At 40.9% G+C, this 24910-nt stretch overlaps 1 protein-coding gene across 1 annotated transcript in view; it reads left to right on the top strand.

The window, feature by feature from the left end:
• The window catches only part of LOC145668418 (uncharacterized), a 268390-nt gene that overhangs the window by 167938 nt on the left and 75542 nt on the right, over positions 1-24910 (top strand). The gene's annotated exons all lie outside the window — the stretch shown is intronic.

The raw sequence follows: 24910 nt of genomic DNA, 5'->3' as shown, positions 1-24910 counted from the left end.
GTAAGTAGACAGCACTCACCTTGATATTTTTGTCAAACCCTTAAACACTTCCGACTCTCCCTCGTAACTCTAATCGACGACAATCATAATTCCCAGCAGAAAACGTTCTAGTAGGCAATGACATGACAGTAGAAGTCGGTAAGTCCCTCTCAAGAGATGGCACGGAAAGTAATTATGGGAATGTTACCATTAAGCAATGTATATAAAGGAAGCAAGAAAGTTCTATCACTTTTTCATCCACCATCTTCGAACATCGATATGTCAGCTAAGACGTATCTAGAAGATCAAAAATAGTCCCCATCAGCATCGATGACCTGTAAACGTTCTGGAACGCCATGTATTCCACCGCGGCAGAGATTGGTGGGCCGTGAAGCGAAGAAGTTATCAAATACATTTTGCACCTCTACTAGGGATTTAAAGTGGCGTCCTCTAAGGTGATTGTCCAAGGAATGGAACAGGCGATAATCAGGAGGCGCAATGTCTGGGGAGTATGCGGATGTAATAGTTTTCCATCCAAAGCGTAGAATGGTGTTCCCTGTCATCCTAGCCACGTGGGGCTTAGCGTTGTCCTGTAACAGATGATCCCTTTGCGATTCTCAGGTGCTGGCTCCAGAGTTCTGAGATTTCTTGAACATGGCTCAACTGCTGACAGTACTCAGTCGCATTGCTGCTCTGACCAGCTGATAGCAGTTCCCGATGCACGTTGCTGCGAATAACTCACCAAACTCACAGGAGGAAGTTATTCTGGTGCAGTGCTGGTTTAGGCGGTTTTAGAACCGGTTCATGGGATGCTAACCAATGATGACGGCGCCGTGGAGCTTCGTTCAGGACCCACTTTTCATCAGATGCCAATATCCTATTCAAAAATGGCTCCTTCATTTGATGAGAGAGCAAAGAAACATGTGTCTGCTCGCGTTGCCTTCTAGCTCGGAGTCAAATCATGTGGGACCAATCGAACCAACTTGTAGTGCTTTGCAAGTTGATGGAGGTCCTGCCAAATGGTTTCTTCACTCACACTGAATGTAATCGCACTTCCTCACGTGTCTGGCCACTGTTCGCCTCAATTGCTGCCTTAAGTTCTTCTTTTGGACATATGAAAACTGTGTTGGTCTTTCGGCATGTGGTGCGCCTTCGACTGTTTTTCACCGCCCTTAATGTTGTTAAGCCACCGCTGCACTGTCCACGTAGTCACAACATCCTGCCCTGGCATATCTTTTGCCATACTGCAGCGTTATTTGATTCCAGTTTGAACTCGTACAGCATGCACGTCCTTATAACGCTCTGTGGCTTTCCCATGTTCACTCTCTCCTTACGCAAGTTCACGGTATAATTCAACTTCCACAACCAGGTAGTATGCCACAACCCACACCAACAACTCACCTTCGCCTTATCTCCATTCGCATTCAACTCACGGTATGAGGGCCAATGGAACACAGAGCTCCATAAAAGGCGACAGAACTTTCTTGGTTATCTTTATAAAATCTAGTGTGACATCCATTCTCCATTTTAAGCTGCGAAGTGTTTTTCGTACATTTTTTAGTTCAAAATTGTGGCGCAGGAGCTAGTTGTAATTTAGCCTCTTATGTATGCATCGCAGGCCAAGATGCTAACGAATAACATGGAAGAAAGTGGGCTGTAATACATTTAACCTCTTGGGATATGTCACGTTAGGGTGGTGGATTGCCTTGAGTAGTCAGTCGACGAATTCTACAAAGCATCTCAGGTGATATCTTCGCTAATGATCGTAAACGGACTCTTTTATTGGTGAATATTTCTTCGTGGGCCTTCTTTGTGTTTAACTGGACACGCTATCTTTAGCTGTGGTCCCTTCAATTGTTATGTCATCTTCTTGATACTGTTTCACAACTCAGTTCTACGAAACAGTACGTGAATAAAAATCCATGATGAATCTTTCATAATAATGGTTCATTTTCAGCGACATTCCTCTAGCATAAACATAACACTCTGGCATCTTTTTTTTATGATTCTGCCTCAGCTGACACACAGGTGACAGCAGCATTGTCAAATCAATAGGATATAAACTTTTTTTAACGTATCCAGGTAGATGCCTTCTTTTAACAAATTCGTAGGTTTGCTCAAAACGTTCTAGCTCGTTTGCAAAGGAATGTCGTCCTAAATAGTGAGCTTTTTCAAAACTTTACTTCTACTTTTAATCATAACATACTCCTACTTTAAATAAAGATCATAACTTATTTCTTATACCAAGTTTTCCAATTGAAGACCTAACAAATTGTGTGAAAAATGCCTGAGGTGTCACCTATGTTTTTTTCTATCAGAAGAACTTAGTGGTTGGGGTATCCGTAACAAAATTCTTTTGATTATGTTGTTATTTGATATGATGTAGACCTAAGAATTCATACTCATTATAAGAATATATTTTATTAGCATTTGTCTCATATCTGTGCCGAATTGGATCTTCATTTACTGTTATTGCCTCCTTCTATTACGTTGCACTCTCTAGGTAAACCTAATTGTTTATGTTTCAACTTATATATCCAGTGGCGTATTTACGATTTTATTTCGGGAGGGGCTTTGCTAACTTTCGGGGAGGGCTTTGCCTGGAAATGTGAAAATTCTGCAAGATATTTCATTTACTTTACTATACTAAGTAAGATTTCAGGGGGGGGAGGCTTAAGCCCGGAAGCCACCCCCCTAAATACGCCACTGTATATATCTCTCTGCTAACTCTTCTTCAAATGATTTATCCCGCAATTTTTCACCATCAATGACTGGTTCCACCAAAGATACATCCTTCTTCGCCTCAGATTCCACCACATACTAATAATCCACCAGTGACACTTCGTTACATTCATCAATATCCTAATCACATGTTAGAGCGTTTAGTTCTTTGATAGTACTTGCTTAGTTTACTATAGAAGTGTGCTAAAGCGGACAGCCTGAACCATTAACAGCTGTAAAATCATATTTACTCAAGGGCCAAGGAATGAATTTATGAAGAGAAAGAAAACCTATTATGAAATATATGTTTATTATTATACTAAAAGAAATAATCACATTTTGGAGCAATAATTACAGTGTTGCCAAATGTCGTGGTTTCAATCTGAAACCACTGAGCAATGACTGCTGTTATATTTTTACTAAAGTAAACGTATTACTAAATATTTCATAATAATAATAGAAAAGCAATAATATCATAATAATGTATATATTGGGGCAACATCCACAGGGTTGCCAAATGTTGTGGTTCATCTTGGAACCACCAGGTCATACCTAGCATTGCACTTTCTTATGATGGTGCTGATAAAAGCTGTTCTTATGGTGGCTCGCAAAGTTCATACTAAAAAGTCCAATATTGCAGAATCCAATATTGCTACACAGTCAATATTGCAGGTATTGCACGTTGTTCGCGTTCGATGAGGCTCCTGGGCGATGCTACAGAATGCACATCTGCGATATATTCCTCTTACTGACACATGTGAAGCTTTTGTAAGTCTTGTTTGAAGTGGATCATATGGCTTATGCTTACTGAGACACTTTCTCTCTCATTTCTGGGAGTTTGGTGATATTGGCCTTCCAGTCATCCCAGAAATACAGCAAATCGGAACTGCTTCAAAGAGAATGGCACTGTTCTTTATGAATCAGAAATGCATTACAACAGGGATTTGAAGAAAGTGCCACAAAACTTTTTCCTCTTTCCACGTCCCTCCCCTCCCTCAGAAGTGAAATCAAATTTCCTTGCACTATATGCAGTTTCCGTCACTAGTGAATAATAATTTCTATAACAAATGCATATAAATATCCCAAGAAAATGTATGTATTCTAATAAGAATGGTACAACCTACGGGAAACAATGTGTGCTCTAACACGTCGTTGTCCGGTGGTTTCAATCTGCAACAACATACAGGGTGTTAATGAACTATACCGACAAACTGTAAGAGGTGATTCCTCACATAAAAATAAGACAAAAAGTTCATATGGACCTATGGCGAAAAGTGCATAGTTTCAGGGCTAGGGCTGTCCAAAATTGCAAAGAAGCAAAATTTCAAGAGGCCCTATTTTGAATTCGAAATACAGCGGATGGTGGTCCTTATCAGTGTAAAGGAAGTCACGCATATGCAATCCAAAAATGCATATTTCATTAATGCTCAATGGGTGTACAGCGTATTCCGTGCAGGATGAAATTCCCAGACATGTCATCAACCGAATTTTGAGATACGCTCTGATTTTATGATTGATCCAATGTAGGCAAACAATAAGCCTTGATAGCAGTGAACACGGAATCCTTTGGCGCGATGTCGGAAGTGTTAAGCATCGTCAGCAGCACGGTCTGTCGTACTCGGCAAAACAAATGCTGTAATGTTTTCTTTCACGCTTATAAGTGAAGAAAACGTGGCATATTCTGTGACGAAATACATCGCATCACACGTTATTCCGAACACAAAAGAACATGGAGCTGCCAGTTCCCAACACTTCCGACTTCCCTCCAAAGCATTGGATGTCCATTGTATTTAAGGCTTACCTCCTGCCTAGTTTATACTCTACTTGAAATCAGGATATATCTGAAAACTCTATTGAAACCATATCTGAGAATTACAACCTGTAGGGAATATCCTGTACACCTGCTGAAAATTGATTAAATATGCACTTTTGGATTGTATATGCGTGGGTTCCTTCATGCTGATATGGACCACCCTCCACAGTTTCTGGAATTCGAAATAGGGCCTGTTAAAATTTAGCTTTTTCACGATTTTGGACAGACCTAGCTCTGAAACTATGCACTTTTCGCAATAAGTCCATATGAAATTTTTCTCTTATTTTGATGTGAGGAATCATCTCTTACAGTTTGTCGGTATAGATCATTAACACCCATTTATGATAGATAATTCAACAGAAACACAAATTTAATAATACTAGCTGAACCTGCGCTCTCTACACAGCGCATCATTCGCATATGAGCATAAATCTCCTTCTAATTCCTCACAACATCTATACATGTCCCTTTGCAGATACAAGTAAAAAAACGTATTGATTTTTTTTTAAAAAGCCAAAGGGTATCATAAAGGGGAGACTTTTTTCGATATTTTTTCGCAACATCTCGCACCGTTTCCAAGATTTGAGCCTACTTCCTGTTGGAGTTTCTAATACATGTATGACCAGTGTTTTCTTTCTTTTTGCATGTAATAAGCAAACACATTACATACACAATTAATTACAATGTCAACTATATATGGTGTTCATTTGGCAAAACACTCCAAAACTAAAGATTCATCCTACAATTAGACTGGAGAAATGGTTATCCTTCCTTTTACATTATTATTTGGCCATGAAACAAACGCCTGAGACATATACAACCCCTATATATAACAATGTGCTGTGTTGGAATGTATAACGTGTAGGATGTGATGCTTTAGTTTTTTTTTAATTTCAACACTTCCAATGTACCCTTAAAAATGTAATAAAAAATAGTGGCCATGTTTATTAAATACTCAATTAGAACTGGAAAATCTACATGAAATTTACATGAAATCTAGATGACGTGATCAATGAAAACGTCATCTTTCCAGAGCCTGTAGTTTCCGAGATCTCATTGTCGAAAGGATTGGCCAAAAACATATAAACGTCCAGTTTAAAAGAACTCCAAAGATGGCAGCACAATTCATTTGCATCTATTTCGGAGAAGGCTTATTAAAAGGCAAAGACTTTGAACAATAATTTAAAGGGATAAACTTTGTGAAAAAGGTCTCTTTAAGTAATTTATTTAAAGTACACCTTTTAAAAAATATTTGACTTTGTTATAAACGTGAAATCATAAATAACCGTAAATCAAAGGTTTGAGAGCTAAAGTTACAGGTTGGAGCTCTGTCGTTCTTAAACAAAGATACTTTTCCAGAGCTTGCTCTGAAGCGTTGTCAAGTGCATGATAACGAGTTTTGAATTATCCTTCCTCTTCCACATCCTGAGCTTCTTGTCTGTCTCTTTCTTGAGATCCTCTCGTCAGACTTATCCAGTCAAGGGCGGTCGGATCTACGGATCGAGTCAGGGGGGTTGCTCCACCTGGACAGCTATCCAAACGGGTTGTCCTACCTTCATCATCTCATTCATTCATTCATCCTTCATCAGCATCACATATACGAGAGTGACGGCTTATTATTCTCCCGGTCTGCAAGATGGCGGACCCCAATGCTTCTGGTGGACCCATAGTGGATGGCCGACATGGTAACTTACCACCTGTTTTCCTTCCTCCCTCCGCTTCGGCCACGAAGGTGGTCAAGCGGAAGGATACGGGTACTAGACAACGAACCCAGTCGGGCAGTTCAACTGCTTCTACTACATCAAACGTTTCCACGCGGTCCAGATCACCACGAAGCAAGCAGTTATATTCTGATACTGTAACGCAGCCTCGCCATCAGGCGAAAAAGCAGCATCGAGATAGACCGTCAGACTCTTCGGATATGGATGCAGCCGATAGCCACACTGATAACGCCGCTAATCATAATAAATCATCTCTCATGGACAATCATATTGCAAATAAACCCTCTCTTCACTCATTTCTCCTTCAGCAATACGATACCAAGTTCAGCAACGAAAAGTTCATAACAATTCAACTCCGTAAATATCTACCCAGCATACCTTTAACAGAAGTAATTAAAACCAGAAACGGGTACATTTTCAAGTCGCCAGACCCACAATTTGCCACTACAATTCGGAATAAGGCTTCATTTGAAATATTCGGCAAACAGGCTACCATCACTTCACTCAGCTCTAGTCGACGCAAACAAGCACCGCCACCGAGACGACCTCCACTACTTTCCGTCGTGATTCGGGGAGTCGACCCAACTTACAGTGATGAGGAGATTCATGAAGAACTTAAATACGAAGGACATACCATCAGCAAAGTTATTCGTATTCGAAATAATGCTGGACCCACTTACATGGTACGTGTCCTCACCTCATCTCAAGACACGATCGATAACCTCCTCACTGCAGGGGCACTTATCTATAAACGTAAACACCGTGTCGAACCATCGCGTTCTTCACCACCTTTGCCTCTCCGGTGTGAGAAGTGTCAGGTATACAACTCACATCATACTTCTCAGTGCACCAACTCCACTGTGTGCGGTTACTGTTCTGGGCCTCATCAAACTCGTATTTGCCCAAACATGCAACAACCTCCAAAATGCCCCACGTGCAATGATCAACACCCCGCATATAGTTATAAATGTAAAGGCAAACCTACAGCACAGGAATCTCACCCGGAGCTAGTTGTTCCTTTGCGGGCTGCAGAACCGACAGTTTCTACCAACCACACAGTTGACGATCCTGTTACCGTTAGCAAACTACTCGAATTCATTGCTCTGACATTGCAAAATATCCATCCATTCCAACGTCAACATGTTCTCCAACATATTATTGCTTCCGCCAAATCCACTTTTCATGTGTCATTATACGCTACATACTCCAACAACTACGTTCACTTCCACACCACCAAACTCGAAACAGCAGTATAATTTTAGCAACTATGGATATCATTTTCTTATTTCTAAATATCCGTTCTCTTCTTAAAAACAAAGCAGTATTTGAGACTCTCTTAATGGAAGAAAACGTTACAGCATTTCTGTTAAATGAAACCTTTCTCAAGCCCACTAATTCCTGCACTATCCCTCGATACACCTTATTACGTCATGATAGTCGCATCCCAGCACTCAGAGCCAATGGAGGTGCTGCGATAGGTTTTCGTCATTCAATTCCATTTCGCTCACACCAGTGTCCTCTATTACATATCCCAGAACACATCATCACTACCTTATATTTCAAAAATATCGCTCTTACCCTCGCAACAATCTACATCCGCCCCGGCCTTCCCATTCCTCACGACTTTTTTTCACACATCTCTCAATCATATAAACACTTCATTATACTCGCCGACATCAACCTTCATAGTCGTTCTCAAGCAGAGCGAGATGACTTTACGGACTTCATTACGGTCCATATCAGCGGTACTCTGCTTGCACTACCGTCCCCAACTCGTCCCATCAGTAATACTTCACCCGATATTGCATTGGTTTCCAATACTATCATCAGCCGTTGTACAGTAACTGTTCTGGACTTAATAGGGAGCGACCATGCGCCCATCAAGCTCACTTATCACTCCGGTCTTACTTCTCCTGCATCATTACCTTCACCACGTCTATCACCACGTTATGATAAAGCTGATTGGCCATCTTATCGTTCCTATATATCAAACGCACTGGCAGATTACGAATCCCCAACTACACAAGACGAACTAACGCACCAGGTCGATACTATCACCACTACAATTCAACAGGCTTCTTCTCTATATATTCCACAGTCTGAATCTATCCCGTACCGGCCAAAACTCCCACCACAATATCTAGCTCTTGTCCGTCGCTCACGCCAGTCATATCGGGAATTCCTGCGCACCCGGAATCCTGAAGCACTCCGCCTTCATCGTCAACTCCAAAGAACAGTTCAAAACTACATTTCGGCTTATAAATTACGCCAGTGGGTGAAAACCTGCAATCATCTTTCCGACACAGCTCATCCTACCCTGTACTGGAAGCGCTTCAATGCACTCTGTGGTAAACACACCAGGACTCCATACCCTCTCCTACTACATGATGCCCCACTTCATTCAGACACAGATAAAGCAAACGCCTTTGCTGACTATCTGCAGGGAATATTCACCCCATCCGAGTCGGACAACACAGGCATTCCTCATCCAGTCGATCAAGTGAATCTTAACTCTAGATCTTTGCAACCGAACACTACCCATGTCCTTCCCGACCATTTTCTCACTAGTCCTATCACAGTTTCCGAAATCTCATCTGTCATCCAGCGAAAAAGAAACACTGCACCTGGCTTCGATTTTATCACTTACAGACACATTAAAGAAAGTCCTATAGCACTACTTACACTTTTAGCCTTTATTTATACGTTTATCCTCCGAACGGGATACTATCCTACCGACTGGAAAGTGTCTAAAACACTCATGTTCCCCAAACCAAATAAGCCTCCATCGAATGTCTCGTCCTATCGCCCCATACAGTTAACGTCTACATTCAGCAAAATATTTGAACGAATACTTGTGAAACGCCTCCATCCTTATTTACTCGACCGCCAGCTACTCCCAACACACCAAGCCGGTTTTCGTCCATCATTTTCTATCAACGATCAACTACTCCGCCTCACAACTCTCATCACCAATCATTACAACTCCATTCAACCTTCCGTTCTTCTCCTCTTTGATCTTGAAAAAGCATTTGACAAGGTTTGGCATCTAGCACTCATATACAAGCTCATCAAATTTAAGTTTCCGATAACCTATGTTCGCATTATTTATCACTTCCTCGCATGTCGCATTTCATACATTGCCATTAATGAGCAGCTTTCACACCCTATTTTTCTAATGTGTGGGGTACCTCAAGGTTCTGCTCTTTCACCTCTCTTATACATCCTGTTTGTTGCAGATCTTCCGCACCTACCTCCCAACGTTCACCTCTTCCAGTATGCTGATGACACTGCTTTTCTTGCCCTAGGCAAAACCATCCAAGCCGTAAACACTTCATTACAAGCAGCTATAAATAGTTTCACCCACTGGTGTTCTAAATGGAAGCTGAAAATAAATGCCTCTAAAACTCAAGCAATTGCTTTTGTTCCACCTCGGAAACGTACCAAAGTTCATCGCAATCCATCCCTTCTATCGCTCACTGTCCATGATACACCCATCACTCCAACCCGCACTGTCACGTACTTAGGCATTATCTTCGATCAACATCTCACCTGGAAACCACACCTTCAAAGTGTCAAAACTAAAGCCTACAACCGCTTGAACTTGCTCAAACGCTTAACCGGTACTACCTGGGGTCTTAAAGCCAACGTTGTATTAAACACATACAAAGTCTTCCTCAGGCCAGTTCTTACCTATGGCTTTCCGGCTTGGACTTCCGCTTCATCCTCCTATTATGAAAGACTAGCCATTTTTGAAAGACATGCCTTTCGCATTGCCTTTCGCATCTCTCTGCCAAGTCCGACTCGTGATCTCTATTCCCTGATCACATTTCCTACCATCCGCTATCACCTTGAAGCACTCCGTTTAAAGTTTATCACTCAGCGTTACACACACCATCAACCCCTCCTCTTGGAAACAATGCATCATCTTGCACTTCACTCCTCTCCCGCACGATACCATTATACTCCACTTCACCTTCTGTTTACATTATACTGCTACACTGTACCACCAGACCACATCGATCGCCAACTCCTCGAAGAATATCGCCTGCATGTTCATCTCCCTCATATTTTTCCATCATTTTGTGCACAGTGATTCCATCATTACTAACAGGGCTCACCACGTCTTCATTAGCCTAGAGCAGCCCCTAGGCAGAAGATAACCGCATTTGTCCTTCTAACAGTCCTCATAATGTGTTGTGGCGTCAAGTGCACCTCACTTCATCTCTCATCTCCATCAGTGCTTTAAATTTCAAATTGTGCGTTAGTTTATATTTCAATTTCGTTAGTTTTCTTTATTGATTATTGTTATGAGTTCATTTATTCACTATATTTTTCTGTTATATACTCTCAAATTCGATAGTTTCTTTCTTTTTTTTTGTCATGTTTTGTTTTGTATTTTTAGATTTACTATATTACTTTTCGTTATGTTAACATTTATATAAACATATGAAGTTCCTTCTACCTTGATGTATGTTTATGATCGAAAAGATCATAAAGACCTCAAAATTAATGATGATTAAATAAAGATATTACTAAAACAGCCCATAGCCCATCCATTCATTCCTCACTCCTACTATACCTTTCACTACCCTTCCCTAAAAGAGGGTGTAGCCCTCTGAAAGGTAGCTAGCCGATGGCTAGCCTTAAAAAAAAAAAAAAAAAAAAAAAATCGTTCTTAAACATACTTTTCCAGAGGTTTCGCCTCTGAAGCGCCACCTATCTAAAACGGTGACGTTTTTTGTAGAAACCTTCCTACTCCTGATCCTGGACTTTTCTCCGCGTTTTTACAGGACACTGTTCATCAGACTTATCTCAGCCAAGGGTGTACAGTGTCACTGCATTAATAGGGGAACTGTCTTACCTGGACTACTATCCAAACGGGTAGTCCGACCTTGAAATCTTTCACACATCTCATCATATATACATTAGTCACGCTAGTTTTTTGCATCTGGGCAGTCGCCCAACGGACGGTCTTTAAAGATGGCGGATTCACGCACCACCTCTAGCAAACGCATGGGCAGTCGGCACACTACTCTTCCTTCTGTCGTAGACGAACCTCCTGTGTGTCCCACGAAGGTGAGGCCACGGAAGGGATCGTCAAAAGCGCAGACAAGTGCCACAACTTCTCGCACACGCAGAGATTCTCATACATCCGTTGCATCTGTGGAATCCACGACCTCCGTTCGATCCAGATCACCTCAGTCTAAAGACAGCTATGCGTCAAGGGTGCAAGATTCCCCGCCAAAGAAAAAACATCATCACGAAGACTCTGGTACTGACAATATGGAAATAGGAGCTTCCGAATCGCCAACTTCACGTGTTCCAACTTTTTCTATATTACTCCGTAATTATGACAGCAAGTTTTCCAATGAGAAGTTTGTCTCACTCCAACTTCGCAAATATCTACCACGTGCTGCTCTCAAAGAAATAGTTCATACCCGAAATGGGTACATTCTCAAAACAGCAGACCCTGATCTTTATACCACAATTCGCAACAAGGTCCCAATAGATACTTTCGGGGCAAATGCCGAAATCACTCGACTGTCAGATTCATTTCGCAAACAACCACCTCCACCACGGCGGCCTTCACTTCTCTCTGTGGTTATCCGCGGGGTAGATCCATCATACACAGATGAGGAAATCCATGAGGAATTAAAACTCGATGGATACTCTATAACTAAAGTACTTAGGATCCGTAACGACCGTGGGCCCACCTACATGGTCCGTATTCTTACTCCGCATCAAGACACGATTGACGATCTCCTCGCTCATGGGGCATATATTTATAATCGCAAACACCGAGTTGAACCATCGCGTTCACTAGCACCATTGCCCATACGCTGCGAGCGCTGTCAAGAATACAATACTCATACCACATCTGAATGTAAAAACAACTACAAGTGCGGATACTGTGCCGGACCCCACTCAACACGGCTCTGCACCAATTTAAACCAACCAGCGAAGTGCTCGACGTGTCCTGACAACCATCCCACTTATAGTTACAAGTGTAAAGCCAAGCCGCAACCAACACCAGCCCATCCCGAACTTGTTGTTCCACTACGTACGGCATCCGTCGCCCCTTCCACTCCGCCATCCACTGACACCCCTGTCACATTAAATCAATTGCTAACCTTTTTCACTCTGGCACTCCAGAATATTCACCCCTTCATACGACCACACATTTTACAGCAAATTACTCTGGCAGCCAAAACCACATTCCATATCAATTTCACAGCTACGTATTCTGGTAATACAGTACATTTTCATGCATCTCCAACCACTCCCATCAGTTAATCACTCTTACATCATGGCTTTGAACTTTCTGTATTTGAATATCAGATCATTCACCACAAACAAACTCCTGTTTGAGACTCTCCTTCGGGAGGAACGTATCACAGTTTTCCTGCTAAATGAAACATTCTTGACAAAAGCAACTCCATGTCGCATACCAGGCTACACTATACTCAGGGCAGACAATCAGATCCCAGCACAACGCGCAAATGGGGGCGTGGCAATTGGTTTCTCTCCGCATCTCCCATATCGTCAGCATCATTGTGCCATTAATCAGTTACCTGAACATCTCATCACCACTATATATTTCAAATCTCTCAACATCACGTTTGCAACCATTTACGTACGTCCTGGTCACCCTCTCCCGACTCAGTTTGTTCAGTATATCTCAAACACATACCGTCACTATATCATAATGGCCGATTTCAATCTCCATAGTCGCTCACATCTGGATCGTGTCACGTTTGAAGCTTTTATAACCACAAGTACAACTGGAATTATACATCCTCTCCCAAAGCCTACTCGACCCATATCCAACACAACGCCCGACATTGTCATCACCTCTGCAAATCTCTCCACCCATAGCGTCCTTAATGTTCTTGATACAATCGGTAGCGATCACGCTCCTGTCCAGTTTACGCTTCAACTACACCCTACTGCATCACCTCGATCGCAGATGCCTTCCCGTACTTGTTATCGCTTCGATAAAGCAAACTGGACCCATTATCACAGTTACTTGACGCAACATACATCTCATCTCACATCACCCACTACCGAAGAGGAACTCTATTCTACTATTGATTCTATTACCACTTCCATCCAGGAAGCCAGTCAACTTTATATTCCAACTAGTAAATGCACTCCATATCAGCCACGCCTACCACCACAATATCTGAATATGATAACCCGTTCACGTCAACTTTTCAGAGATTACCTTTGCACCAGAAACCCCGAATCATTGCATCATCATAAACAATTACAGCGCACAGTGCACAATTACATTAAAGCATACAAATTACGATGCTGGGTCAAAACCTGCAACAACCTAGCGACCACCAGTCATCCAACCAGATACTGGAAAAGATTCAACGCTTTATGCGGCAAGTCCAGCAACACTTCATACCCCATACTGATTGGGAACTCTGCTCCTACCACAGATACAGATACAGCAAATGCTTTTGCCGATCACCTCCAGACAATCTTCACACCCCCACCCTCTGAGGGCAGGCCACACATAGCTGATCGAATAAACCCATCTACCCCCTTTTTACAGCCTAGTCATCTACATGTACTCAACCAAAATCAACCCATCACCGCACCCATAACAGTAACAGAGCTCCGCGACACCATACGATATAAACGAAATACAGCACCAGGGTTAGATAACATCACATATCGCCAAATCCGAGAGTGTCCTTTTTCCTTGCTACTTCTTCTTGCAAATATTTTCACCTTCATCCTGCGTACTGGATACTTTCCTATGTCTTGGAAAACCTCAAAAACTCTTATGTTTCCAAAACCGCATAAACCACCTCACGAACTCTCTTCCTACAGACCGATTCAACTAACAGCAACATTCAGCAAGATACTTGAACGTATTCTCGTAAAACGCCTCCATAGCTACCTCACTCGCAGAAACATCCTACCTCTCACCCAAGCAGGATTCCGCCCTATGTTTTCTATAAATGATCAAGTTTTACGCCTCACCAGCCTAATCAGCACGCATTACAATTCAGTGAATCCATCATGTTTGGTTCTATTTGATTTGGAAAAAGCTTTTGACAAAGTGTGGCATCTCGGACTAATTCACAAACTCATTAGACTTCAGCTACCTACCGAATACATACGTCTCATTTTTAACTTTCTCTCCGGCCGCCTTACATATGTTGCCATTCGCAATAGCCTGTCTCATCCGATTTTCTTATTATCAGGAGTTCCGCAAGGTTCCGCTCTTTCCCCTCTCCTATACATTCTATTTGTAGCTGACATGCCACGCCTCCCAGATCACGTCCATGCCTTTCAGTACGCAGACGACACTGCTTTTCTTGCTCTTGGCACATCTATTCAACATATCAACCGTATCTTGCAAATCGCTATAGACGACTTCTGCCGCTGGTGTAGACACTGGAAACTTACAATAAATGCTACAAAGACACAGGCCATCATCTTTCTCCCGAAGCGGAAAACATCTAAAGTACGGAGAAATAGACGTTGTCTTTCTCTCCATGTGGATCAGGTTCCGTTGCAAGCTACCAGGACAGTAACTTACTTAGGCATCACTTTTGATACTCATCTTACATGGATGCAACATCTTAAAGCAATTACGACAAAAGCTTATAATAGACTTAATTTACTTAAACGTCTCGCTGGTACAACTTGGGGTCTATCACCGCACACTATTCTAAACACTTACAAGGTCTTTCTTCGCCCTACTTTAACCTATGGGTTTACAGCTTGGATAGCAGCTTCCGACAAATTGTACCATAAGCTTCTTGTCCTTGAACGCCACGCTTTCCGTATAGCCTTTCGTATACAATTGCCTAGCCCAACACGTGACCTTTATAGCCGTATTTCTTTTCCAACGTTGCAATATCACCTCGAAACCCTCCGACTCTCTTACATCCGTAGCCGTTTTCAAGCTCACCATCCTCTTCTGTTTGACACAATGCATTATTTAGCACTACATCCTACGCCTTCACGCCATGTACACACTCCCTTATCCCTTCTTTTCACGTTATATCACTACACACTTCCTCCCGATGATCCCATGCTTATGCTTCTAGATGATTACACCATTCATACTCATCTTCCCCTCATTTTCCCATCATTTCACGCACAGTGATTTCCTTTGTATACTAACTTGGGTTCCCACCGTCTTACATCATAGCCTAGAGTCCCCCTAGGCAAGAAGATAACCTCATGCGTCTGTTAACATCTCACCGTTGTGTTGTTTTGTGCATTGCACCTCACTCCATCCTTCATCTCCATCATCACCTAACTAAAGAATCGTATCTTACACTACATTGTTTCCATATTTCCTAATTTCACAATAAGCCTCTTTTCATCCATGTTATATTTCTCTCTTATTATGTATGCTATTTCCATCACTTTCTCAGTACTGACATTCTCACTTTTCACTTTCCATTTCATTATTATTATCATTATTATTATTATTATTATTATTATTATTATTATTATTATTATTATTATTATAAACTAACAATCATAATGTTTGTAATAAATAATTTGTAATTTTGTAATTCCTAACAACTAAAGAATGTATGTCTGTCTTTCATTCCTAGAATGTATTCATCACTGTATCAATATATGTAAACTGTGAACGTTATTTCTCCAAGCCAAATGTTAAGGAACGCAAAGTTCCTTAAGTCCAGCATTTCAACGAATAAAGATGTAATAAAGCACTTAGACCACCTCCCGACCTTTAAACCTCAGTCTCCTCACAGCACTTCCCTCAAACAGGGCGTAACCCTGTAAAAGGTAGCTAGCTTTGGCTAGCATTAAAAAAAAAAATCGTTCTTAATATACTTCCACTTGGCTCTCAACTCTCCGGCCGACGTACCTAGGTATCGAGTCTAGGCTTTGATCGATCCTGAGTTGTGGACGCAACCAGGCAATCATTGCTACGGGCGTAGTGGTGCGGCGAGATAGAGGGTTTCACCCGAGAGAGGCCAGCTATTTTTGGCTATTGCATCATTTCATTTTTCTCATTCAGGCTACCTTCATCTGAGTTACGTACTTTGTTGATTCATCACATCGACTTAGACGACCATGGATATCGACACCGGACAAACAACACCCTCACCTTCTGCTTCAACTGGTGCTATCAGCAAGACTGATAAACGCAAAAACAGCAAGGGTTCGCGGGCAGGTGTCCGATCTCGGTCGCGATCCCCAGCCCCAGTGCGAACCACTCGCAGTCATCAAAAATCGCCACCGCCAAAAAAGCACCACTCTTCGCAACCTGTGCAACCTCACTCTACCGAGATGGACGTACCATCTCCAGACGATAGGCAGCAATTTCCTTCTCTAGAAGATATCTCAAAGCCGACGTTCTATTCTTATCTGCTTACTAATTACGATCCGAAGTTCCAAAACGAGAAGCAAATTTTTCTTCAACTAACAAAGTATTTCACTCGAGCACAAGTCACTCAGATCACTAAAACTCGCAACGGGATCATAATTAAATCACCTGATCCTAACTTTGCTACGACTATTCGAAATTAATACTCTTTTGAAATTTTTGGGAAAAACGCTAACCAGCAGAAACTAACAGATAAACATATGAAACAGCAACCTCCTCCACGCCGACAACCTGCTTTATCAGTAGTCATACGTGGAGTCGAACCAAGTATAAGCGACGATGAAGTCAGCGAGGAACAAAAAGCTGAAGGACACTCCATTCTCAAGTGTTTACGCATCAAAAGCGTACATGGCGCAACTTACATGGTTCGCGTTTTGACTAGCTCTCAAGAGACCATTGACGATTTACTTTGCAATGGAGCTTTCATCTATAGAAAACGCCATAGAGTGGAGCCATCACACACACCAGCTCCCCTTCCATTGCGTTGCGAGAAATGTCAAATTTATAACTCTCATAGCACAGCGGAATGTCGTAATCCTGCGAAATGCGGATACTGCTCGCAACTTCATAACACGAAAACCTGTCCAAATCTCCAAAACCCGCTAGCGTGTAGTACTTGTGGAGATGCTCATCCCACTTTTAGCTACAGGTGTAAAGCACGGCCCCGTCCTGAACCAAGCAAGCCAGAACTAGTTGTACCCTTAAAGGTTACGGCACCTACCGACAATCCTAGGGATGCGCCAACTTCTGTTTTTCAACCAATTCAAATCAACCAGTTTCTTTCCTTTCTCACCACAGCACTTCAAAATATTCCTCCCTTTCAACGGCAACACGTCTTCCAACAAATTCAGCTGGCAGCCAAACGAATCCTCAGTGTTAAATTCCAAGCTACATACTCTGGTCAAAATGTATATTTTCACTCTTCTATTCTCAACACTGACCTTACCGCTGATCCACATTGAGTTTTCAGACATGGACTCTCATATTAGTTTATTGTTTCTGAATATCAGCTCCTTACAGGAACATAGGAATTTGTTTGAACAACTTCTTTTGGAGGAAACCATTCATGCATTCTTACTAAACGAAACTCACCTTACAGCTGCACGCTCTAGCAAAGTTTCAAATTATCATGTACTTCGCCATGACAACACCATACCAGCCCGCAGAGCAAATGGTGGGGTAGCTATTGGTTTCCCTCGAAGCTTACCATATCGCATCTTTCATCCTCCAATACAAAATCTGTCTGAAAACTTGGTTGTTACGCTCTATTTTTCAAACCTTTATGTAACCATTGCCACAATATACATTCGCCCTGGTCATGAGCTTCCTTATGTTTTTTTTCAATATGTTTCCAATAACTTCCGAATATTTGTAATCATGGCTGACATCAATTTTCACAGCCGTACCGATCGTCAAAAACGCTACTTCCAGGATTTCATCACCACTCATACTACCGGCACTATTCTGCAACTACCCAAACCAACTCGACATGTTTCCAACACTACACCAGATGTAGTCATAGTTTCGAATAATCTCATAGACCGATGCACTGTGCACGTACTCGATCCGATGGGCAGTGATCACCTTCCAATTAAACTTTCTATGACAAGCCGAGTCTCCAACCTTTCCAATTCTATTCCATCACGTGAAATCCCACGTTTTGATAAAGCAGACTGGGATGCATACCGCATTTCTCTTGCACACAGTCTTGAACACTTAGAAGCCCCTACTACAGAAGAAGGATTATATCATGCGCTTGACGTTATCACATCATCTATTCAGTCATCCGCAAACTCCCATATTCCCAAGTCAACTATTTCTCCTCATCATCCTTAACTCCCACCCCATTACCTGCCACTTATTCGTCGTTCCAGAGAACTCTATAGAGATTATCAACGCACCGGCAATGTCGAATCCTTAAGGCTTCATCGACAATTTCAACGGACAGTCCGGAATTACATACGGGCATATAAACAACGGCGTTGGATAGACACTTGCAATAATCTTTCAGATACTGCTCACCCCACGAAATCTTGGAAAAGATTCAACATTCTAACAGGTAAAAAGACACATACACCATATCCATTAATTCACCATGACAAAGCTCTTCATACCGATAAAGATAAAGCGGACGCTTTTGCCGATTATCTACAAACTATTTTCACTCCTCTACCACCTACTAATCAGTTAAAAACTCATCCAGTCGAAAAAGTTAATTTTCAGTCTCCTCACCTTCAACCAAATCCATCCCACTCTCTTCCCGCTAACCATCCACTTACAGCTCCTATCACCACAGTCGAAATTCAAGACACCATAGCACGAAAACGCAATACTGCCCCTGGACTAGATGAGATCACATATCGCCATATCAAAAAAGGACCGTATATTCTCCTACACCTCTTAGCTCTCATTTTTACATTTATACTCAGAACAGGTTACATACCGTCTCACTGGAAAACCTCGAAAGTTCTAATGTTTCAAAAGCCGGACAAACCTGCCAATAGCGTTGCTTCTTACAGACCAATTCAATTAACATTCATCTACAGCAAAATTCTTGAACGTATTCTCGTTCACAGGCTCCATCAACACCTCTCTGTTAAAAACCTTCTCCCGAATCATCAAGCAGGCTTTCGTCCAAATTACTGTATCAACGACCAACTTTTACGAATGCTCACTATCATAACTGATCATTACAATACCATCAAACCATCCTGCTTAGTATTATTTGATCTTGGAAAAGCATTTGATAAAGTTTGGCACCACGGTCTCATTGCTAAATTGTTGAATTTCAAATTTCCTCTCGCCTACGTCCGTTTTATTTATAATTTTCTCTCTTGCAGATTGGCCTATATCTCAATCAACAGCGCTCTTTCACATCCCATCTTTCTACATTCTGGCGTGCCTCAGGGTTCAGCACTTTCTCCTTTATTATATTTTCTATATGTTGCAGACTTACCGCCACTTCCAGACAACATCCAACTTTTTCAATACAGCAGACGATACAGCCTTTCTTGCTTTAGGGAACACAGTACATCAAATTAATACCGCTATGCAGTCTGCTATCAACTCCTTCGTCAGCTGGTGCAACCAGTGGAGGCTTAAGATAAATCCAGATAAAACACAAACATTATTTCTTCTTCCTCCCGGAAAACGTAGTAAAATTCAGAAAAATCCATCTTATCTCAATTTAACCGTTGACGACACTCGCCTGAAACCCGCTAATTATGTTAAATATCTTGGTCTCACCATCGACAAACACCTTACCTGGCGTCCTCATTTAAAGACGGTTGTCGCTAAAGCTTATAATAGATTGAATCTATTACGACGCTTAACTGGAACGACTTGGGGCCTCAGATCATCTGTCGTCCTAAACACATACAATGTTTTTCTCCGGCCAATACTAACGTATGGGTTCGTGGCTTGGATTAACGCCTCTCCCTTTTATTACGAGAAACTAAAAATTCTTGAACGCCATGCATTACGTATTGCATTCCGCATTAAATTACCCAGCCCTACACATGAACTTTATGAGCGCCTAACTTTTCCCCATATTTTATACCACCTTGAAACACTCCGACTGAAATATATTACTAAACGGTTCGAGGAACGACATGCCCTCCTCTTAGAAACTATGAATTTTGATATAGCTTATACCCCTTCTCACCCCCTTCATCATACTTCACTTTCCCTTCTATTTTCTTTATATCATTACACTTTACCCCCTGATCATCCCGATCTTCATGCCGTTGCTGCTTATAAAACCGACTATTCTTCACCTCTCATCTTTCCATCCTATGTTGCACAGTAGTCCTTTTGTTCTAACAGGGTTCCCACTGTCTCCATCATGGTCCTGAGCCACCCCAGGACCGGAAGATAAGCTCATTCGTCCACTAACATATCCCATGTGTTGTGATGTCCGATGCACTTCATTTTCATCTCATATATTCCACTCATTTATGATTATAGCATTAAAGCTATAATGTCCTGCTATAATGTCCTTCATATGATCCCATAACCAAATAAAGGCAATGCCATCGCTTGCAATAGTACCTACTCCCCATCCTTATGATTATAGCATAATGCTATAATGTCTGCTGTTGTATCATACTTTCACATCTATTTCTATATTTATCTTCGTAATATACCTGTTGTTTATTATTTTTTGTTTGTTTGTTATTGAAACTAATAAATAAAGAGTGTACTCATAGACCAGCACCATATACCTTCTATCCACAATCCTCTTCCTTCTCTTCCCATATAAAGGGCATAACCCTTTGGGGGAGCTAGCCATCAAGCTAGCACTAAAAAAAAAAAAAGTTCTTAATTGGTATTGTATCATTTTAATAGATAGATAGGTATAATAAAATATTCATATATTACCTTTCTTCCTGAAAATTGTGTCCCGAAAGGTGTAAAACGGTTGAATTTCTCCGATACCGCAATAAATTTGCTGCAAACAACAAACTCTGAACGTCAGTTGGCGATACAGTTTCAACGCCAACAAAAATCCTGTAAATAATTTAAACTCCTGTCCTTAGTTGACTCGCAAAGTTGATACTTAAAAGTGATTTCATTCTAAAGCCAATGGGCTGTATCGATGAAAAAGTTAGAAATGTGGTTTTACAGTGAAACCATTGGGCCGGAAAGAGTTAATTCTGGCCTATAGCTTTTTTCTTACAATTGCCATTTTGAATTATATCACAAGAGTGTTTATCTTCATTTCTCCTTCTATCTTGACATTAATTGTTCATTTCATCCCTTAAGAACATTAAAGGAATCTCAATATTTCGATTTTCTGTCCATAACCTAATATGTAGTGTTTATAGACGCACGCTTTGAAGCTTACAAGAAGGGAGCGCTTACAATGACATTGCAGGGTAATTGTTGAACCACAACAAAATCTACACTGAACATTTTCCTAATACAAGTTCGTAGTCACTTTTAATGGTTCACTTTGATGGTAATATTGTAACCACAAATTTTTATAGGTTATACTGCTTTGTGACTCAGCCCAATTCCATTAAGTTTCAATAGGAATTGAAACAAAATGAAATTGAATGAGAACCAAGTATCTACGCAAGCTAGAGTTCAAACATAATTCACAACACTATCAGTGACGACGCCAGAGGTGGGGCAAGGGGACGAGTGCCCCCCTAGTACCTACTTCTGCCCCCCCTGACGGCCACCTAGACTGCCCCCCAGACTCCTACAATCTTTAAACATTCTACATGTAGTTTTTTTTTTATATCAGCATCATAACCAATCTCATTGTCAAATTGTAGTCTGCTTTCCATGCATTTACTATGTGGCAGATTAGTAGTCAAGCTTTCTTCTTTGAGCGTCTGGGTATGCACGCATATTTCTGTTTTCTAATTTAGCGTCTTTTGAGGTGAATTTTAGTTACACTTCTTATGATTTTTAATTATTGTGCCTAGCGAACAATAGTAGATTTGGCCGACTTGTTTTCTTCTCATTGGATTAACTTCGATTGGAAACAAAAGAAAGGTAAAACCAGTAACTTGTTTGTATTTATCCAGGTTTGAAGTTTTCAGTTTCATATTTTGTTTTATTTAAAGGTTCTATACTTCTTCTTTCTGAAACATTATTCTCGGCTTTTAATATACAGAGGATGTGCTTATAACAGCTTAGTTTACAACTACCAGGGCTTAATTTTTTGAAGGGGGTAAAAAGAGTTGTGTTTTCCCTTCCTGCAAATGATAATAATAAATTTATGGAATTAAATTGATTCCTAATAAAATGTATTGTCAGAGAGCTGATCTTTAGATAGTAATTGGTTTACACTAGTGCTTCTTTACTTATTTTGTTTCAAAGTACTGACGTGACGTCTACCATATTGACAAGGAACTGCTCAAAAATTCGTAGCCCAACTCAAAAGAAGTTCACGTGGAATGGTGAAGTTTTACTTCTACACTTCCCCCGAGAGTCAATATACTACCTTGTGCAGTGCTCCAGTTTTTTTCAGAAAAGTTTAAAAATCTGAAGATTTCCTCGCACCACTGTTCGTAGCACTACCCCTATGAGATCTAAAATGGCGTCCTTTCAAGTGTTATTTAAGTTTGGGAAATAAGTACACGGAGTTAGACGGAGCTAAATCTGCGGAATAATAATGATGATCTAGACATTGAAATCCTAGATTATGCAATGTCAATTGTGTTCGCAGGGGCTTGATGGACAGGTGTATTCTCCCGAAGGAACAGAATTCCTTTCTTTTCATTTTCCGCGGCGTTGAACTTTGAATTTTTCTTTCAGTTTTGTAAGTAATGTAGAGATTCCGGATTAAATATTTGACCGTTGCGGAGGTAGTCTATGAGTACGACTCCATACTTATCCCAGAAGAATGTTGCAGACAGTTTCTCAACCTACTTCTGTGTCTTGAACTTCTTGGGGCGATGGAGAAATAAGTGCTACTACTCCATTGACTGTTGTTTCGATTCAGGATTATAGTGATACAATCATATTTCATCTATGTATACTATTCGTGAGCGAAATTGATTAGCATTACGATCAAATTGGAAGAAGACTTCTCTTGAATTGGAAGGAGACTCTTTTATTCTCCTGACATATATTTTGGGAACCTATCATGTCGAGAACTTGGGCATACCCAAGCCATTCTGAATTATGCTACCGACGAGTTCCAAAGAAATGCCCAGAACTGAGAAAGCGGGGTGCAGCCAGACCTCAGACTATAATAAGTATATCGTGAGTTTATTATACACTTTAAAAACTGTGTAAATAATAGCTTAAATTGTTTCTGTCACTCAAAAACTGGAGTGGCCTAGGCCCTCCGGGCCCGGGCTATATCCCCCACTGGCAGAAATGCTGCAATTTTCAAGAATAATGTCACAAATTGCATCCATGATTTCGGGAAGAGTCATTGCTTTTAATCATCCTGGATGTAAAGCATAATTTGTTGAGAAATCGCCACGTTTATACTAAGCCACTTACTTCTTCACCACTGTATATAACGGAGGAGAGTCCCGTGGTGTTTCACTGATTTCCTAATTAATTTACTTCGGTGACTTTCCTTGGTGGAACAAAAATGTTATAACAGTTAGGATTTGGATGTTCGTGAAATTCGCTGCTCGGGCACACATAATCACTTCAGAGGCCTGAGAAACAATAAGAATTTCATTATTAATATGAAAATTTGTATTTGTACATACAGAGATATGTTTTTCTAAACTAAAGTTTCATTTTTCTACCTAGTACCTATACTCTTTCTGGATTGGACTAGGACATCTTCAGCAGCTCCTCATAAATTCTCTTTCTCTCTCTGCCTATCTGTCTGTCTGTCTCTCTCTCTCTCTCTCTTAGGGGGCGCGGTGGCTCAGTGGTAGAGCGTTCACCTCCAGTGCTTGGGGTCCTGGTTCGATCCCAGTTCGCGCCGTGTGGACTTTGTGGTGGACAAACACCGTGCTCGTGGGTTTTCTCGGGGTTCTCTCGTTTCCTCCCACTTTCTTCATTCCACCATTTCACTCATTTCTCATTATCACAGTCTCCTTTAGCCTAACCGGCATAACGTGGTACGTTAAACTTAAAGATTTCATTTTCTCTCTCTCTCTGTATATATATATATATATATATATATATATATATATATATATATATATATATAGAGAGAGAGAGAGAGAGAGAGAGAGATAGATGCGTAGCATATAGTACTAGACGAACGTGTCACTTGTAGCATACGCGAAAGTAATTCAATTTATGTTTAGGCTTCAAAAGTTTCATTGAAAAATATTTCATGTGCAGACGTTACTTATTTGTTAGTTGCAAATTTTACTTGAAATAACTTTAATTTATAATCATATAGGTCTAATATGAAAACAGCAATGAAATACACAATGTAATGTAAAATAAGTCAAACCTAATAAATATGTCATATTTGGTATGGCAAATAGCCGCCCCCCCGAAAATGTATCTTCCCCTCCTTTGCCCCCCTAGGAACTTAAAGCTGGCGTCATCACTGAACACTATTCACTTATTCAGCTGAATTGTTCTTATAGGTCAAATAAATAGTTTGAGAAGATCCAAGAAAAGATGATGCTTTAGAAGCTCCTTATACCTCAATGTCCGAACAGTTGCCTCTAGTGATTCCTTCATCCTACTTTGGTGATTCAAATAAAGAGAAAATGTTATGACAAGTAGATTTTTGAAAAGATTAGATTTCGTATCTGCCAACCTAGTTGTTCTTTTGTAGTTTTATTTCTAACACCAAAGTTCTTTGCAAAGTATAAATAAACTCTGCATCGAAAATATTGA

The sequence above is a fragment of the Thermobia domestica genome, chromosome 13, assembly GCF_964235325.1.
Source record: "Thermobia domestica chromosome 13, izTheDome1.hap1.1, whole genome shotgun sequence".
Classification (NCBI taxonomy): domain Eukaryota; kingdom Metazoa; phylum Arthropoda; class Insecta; order Zygentoma; family Lepismatidae; genus Thermobia; species Thermobia domestica.
The sequence above is the reverse complement of the archived record's forward strand: the minus strand, read 5'-3'. Positions and strand labels throughout refer to the sequence as shown.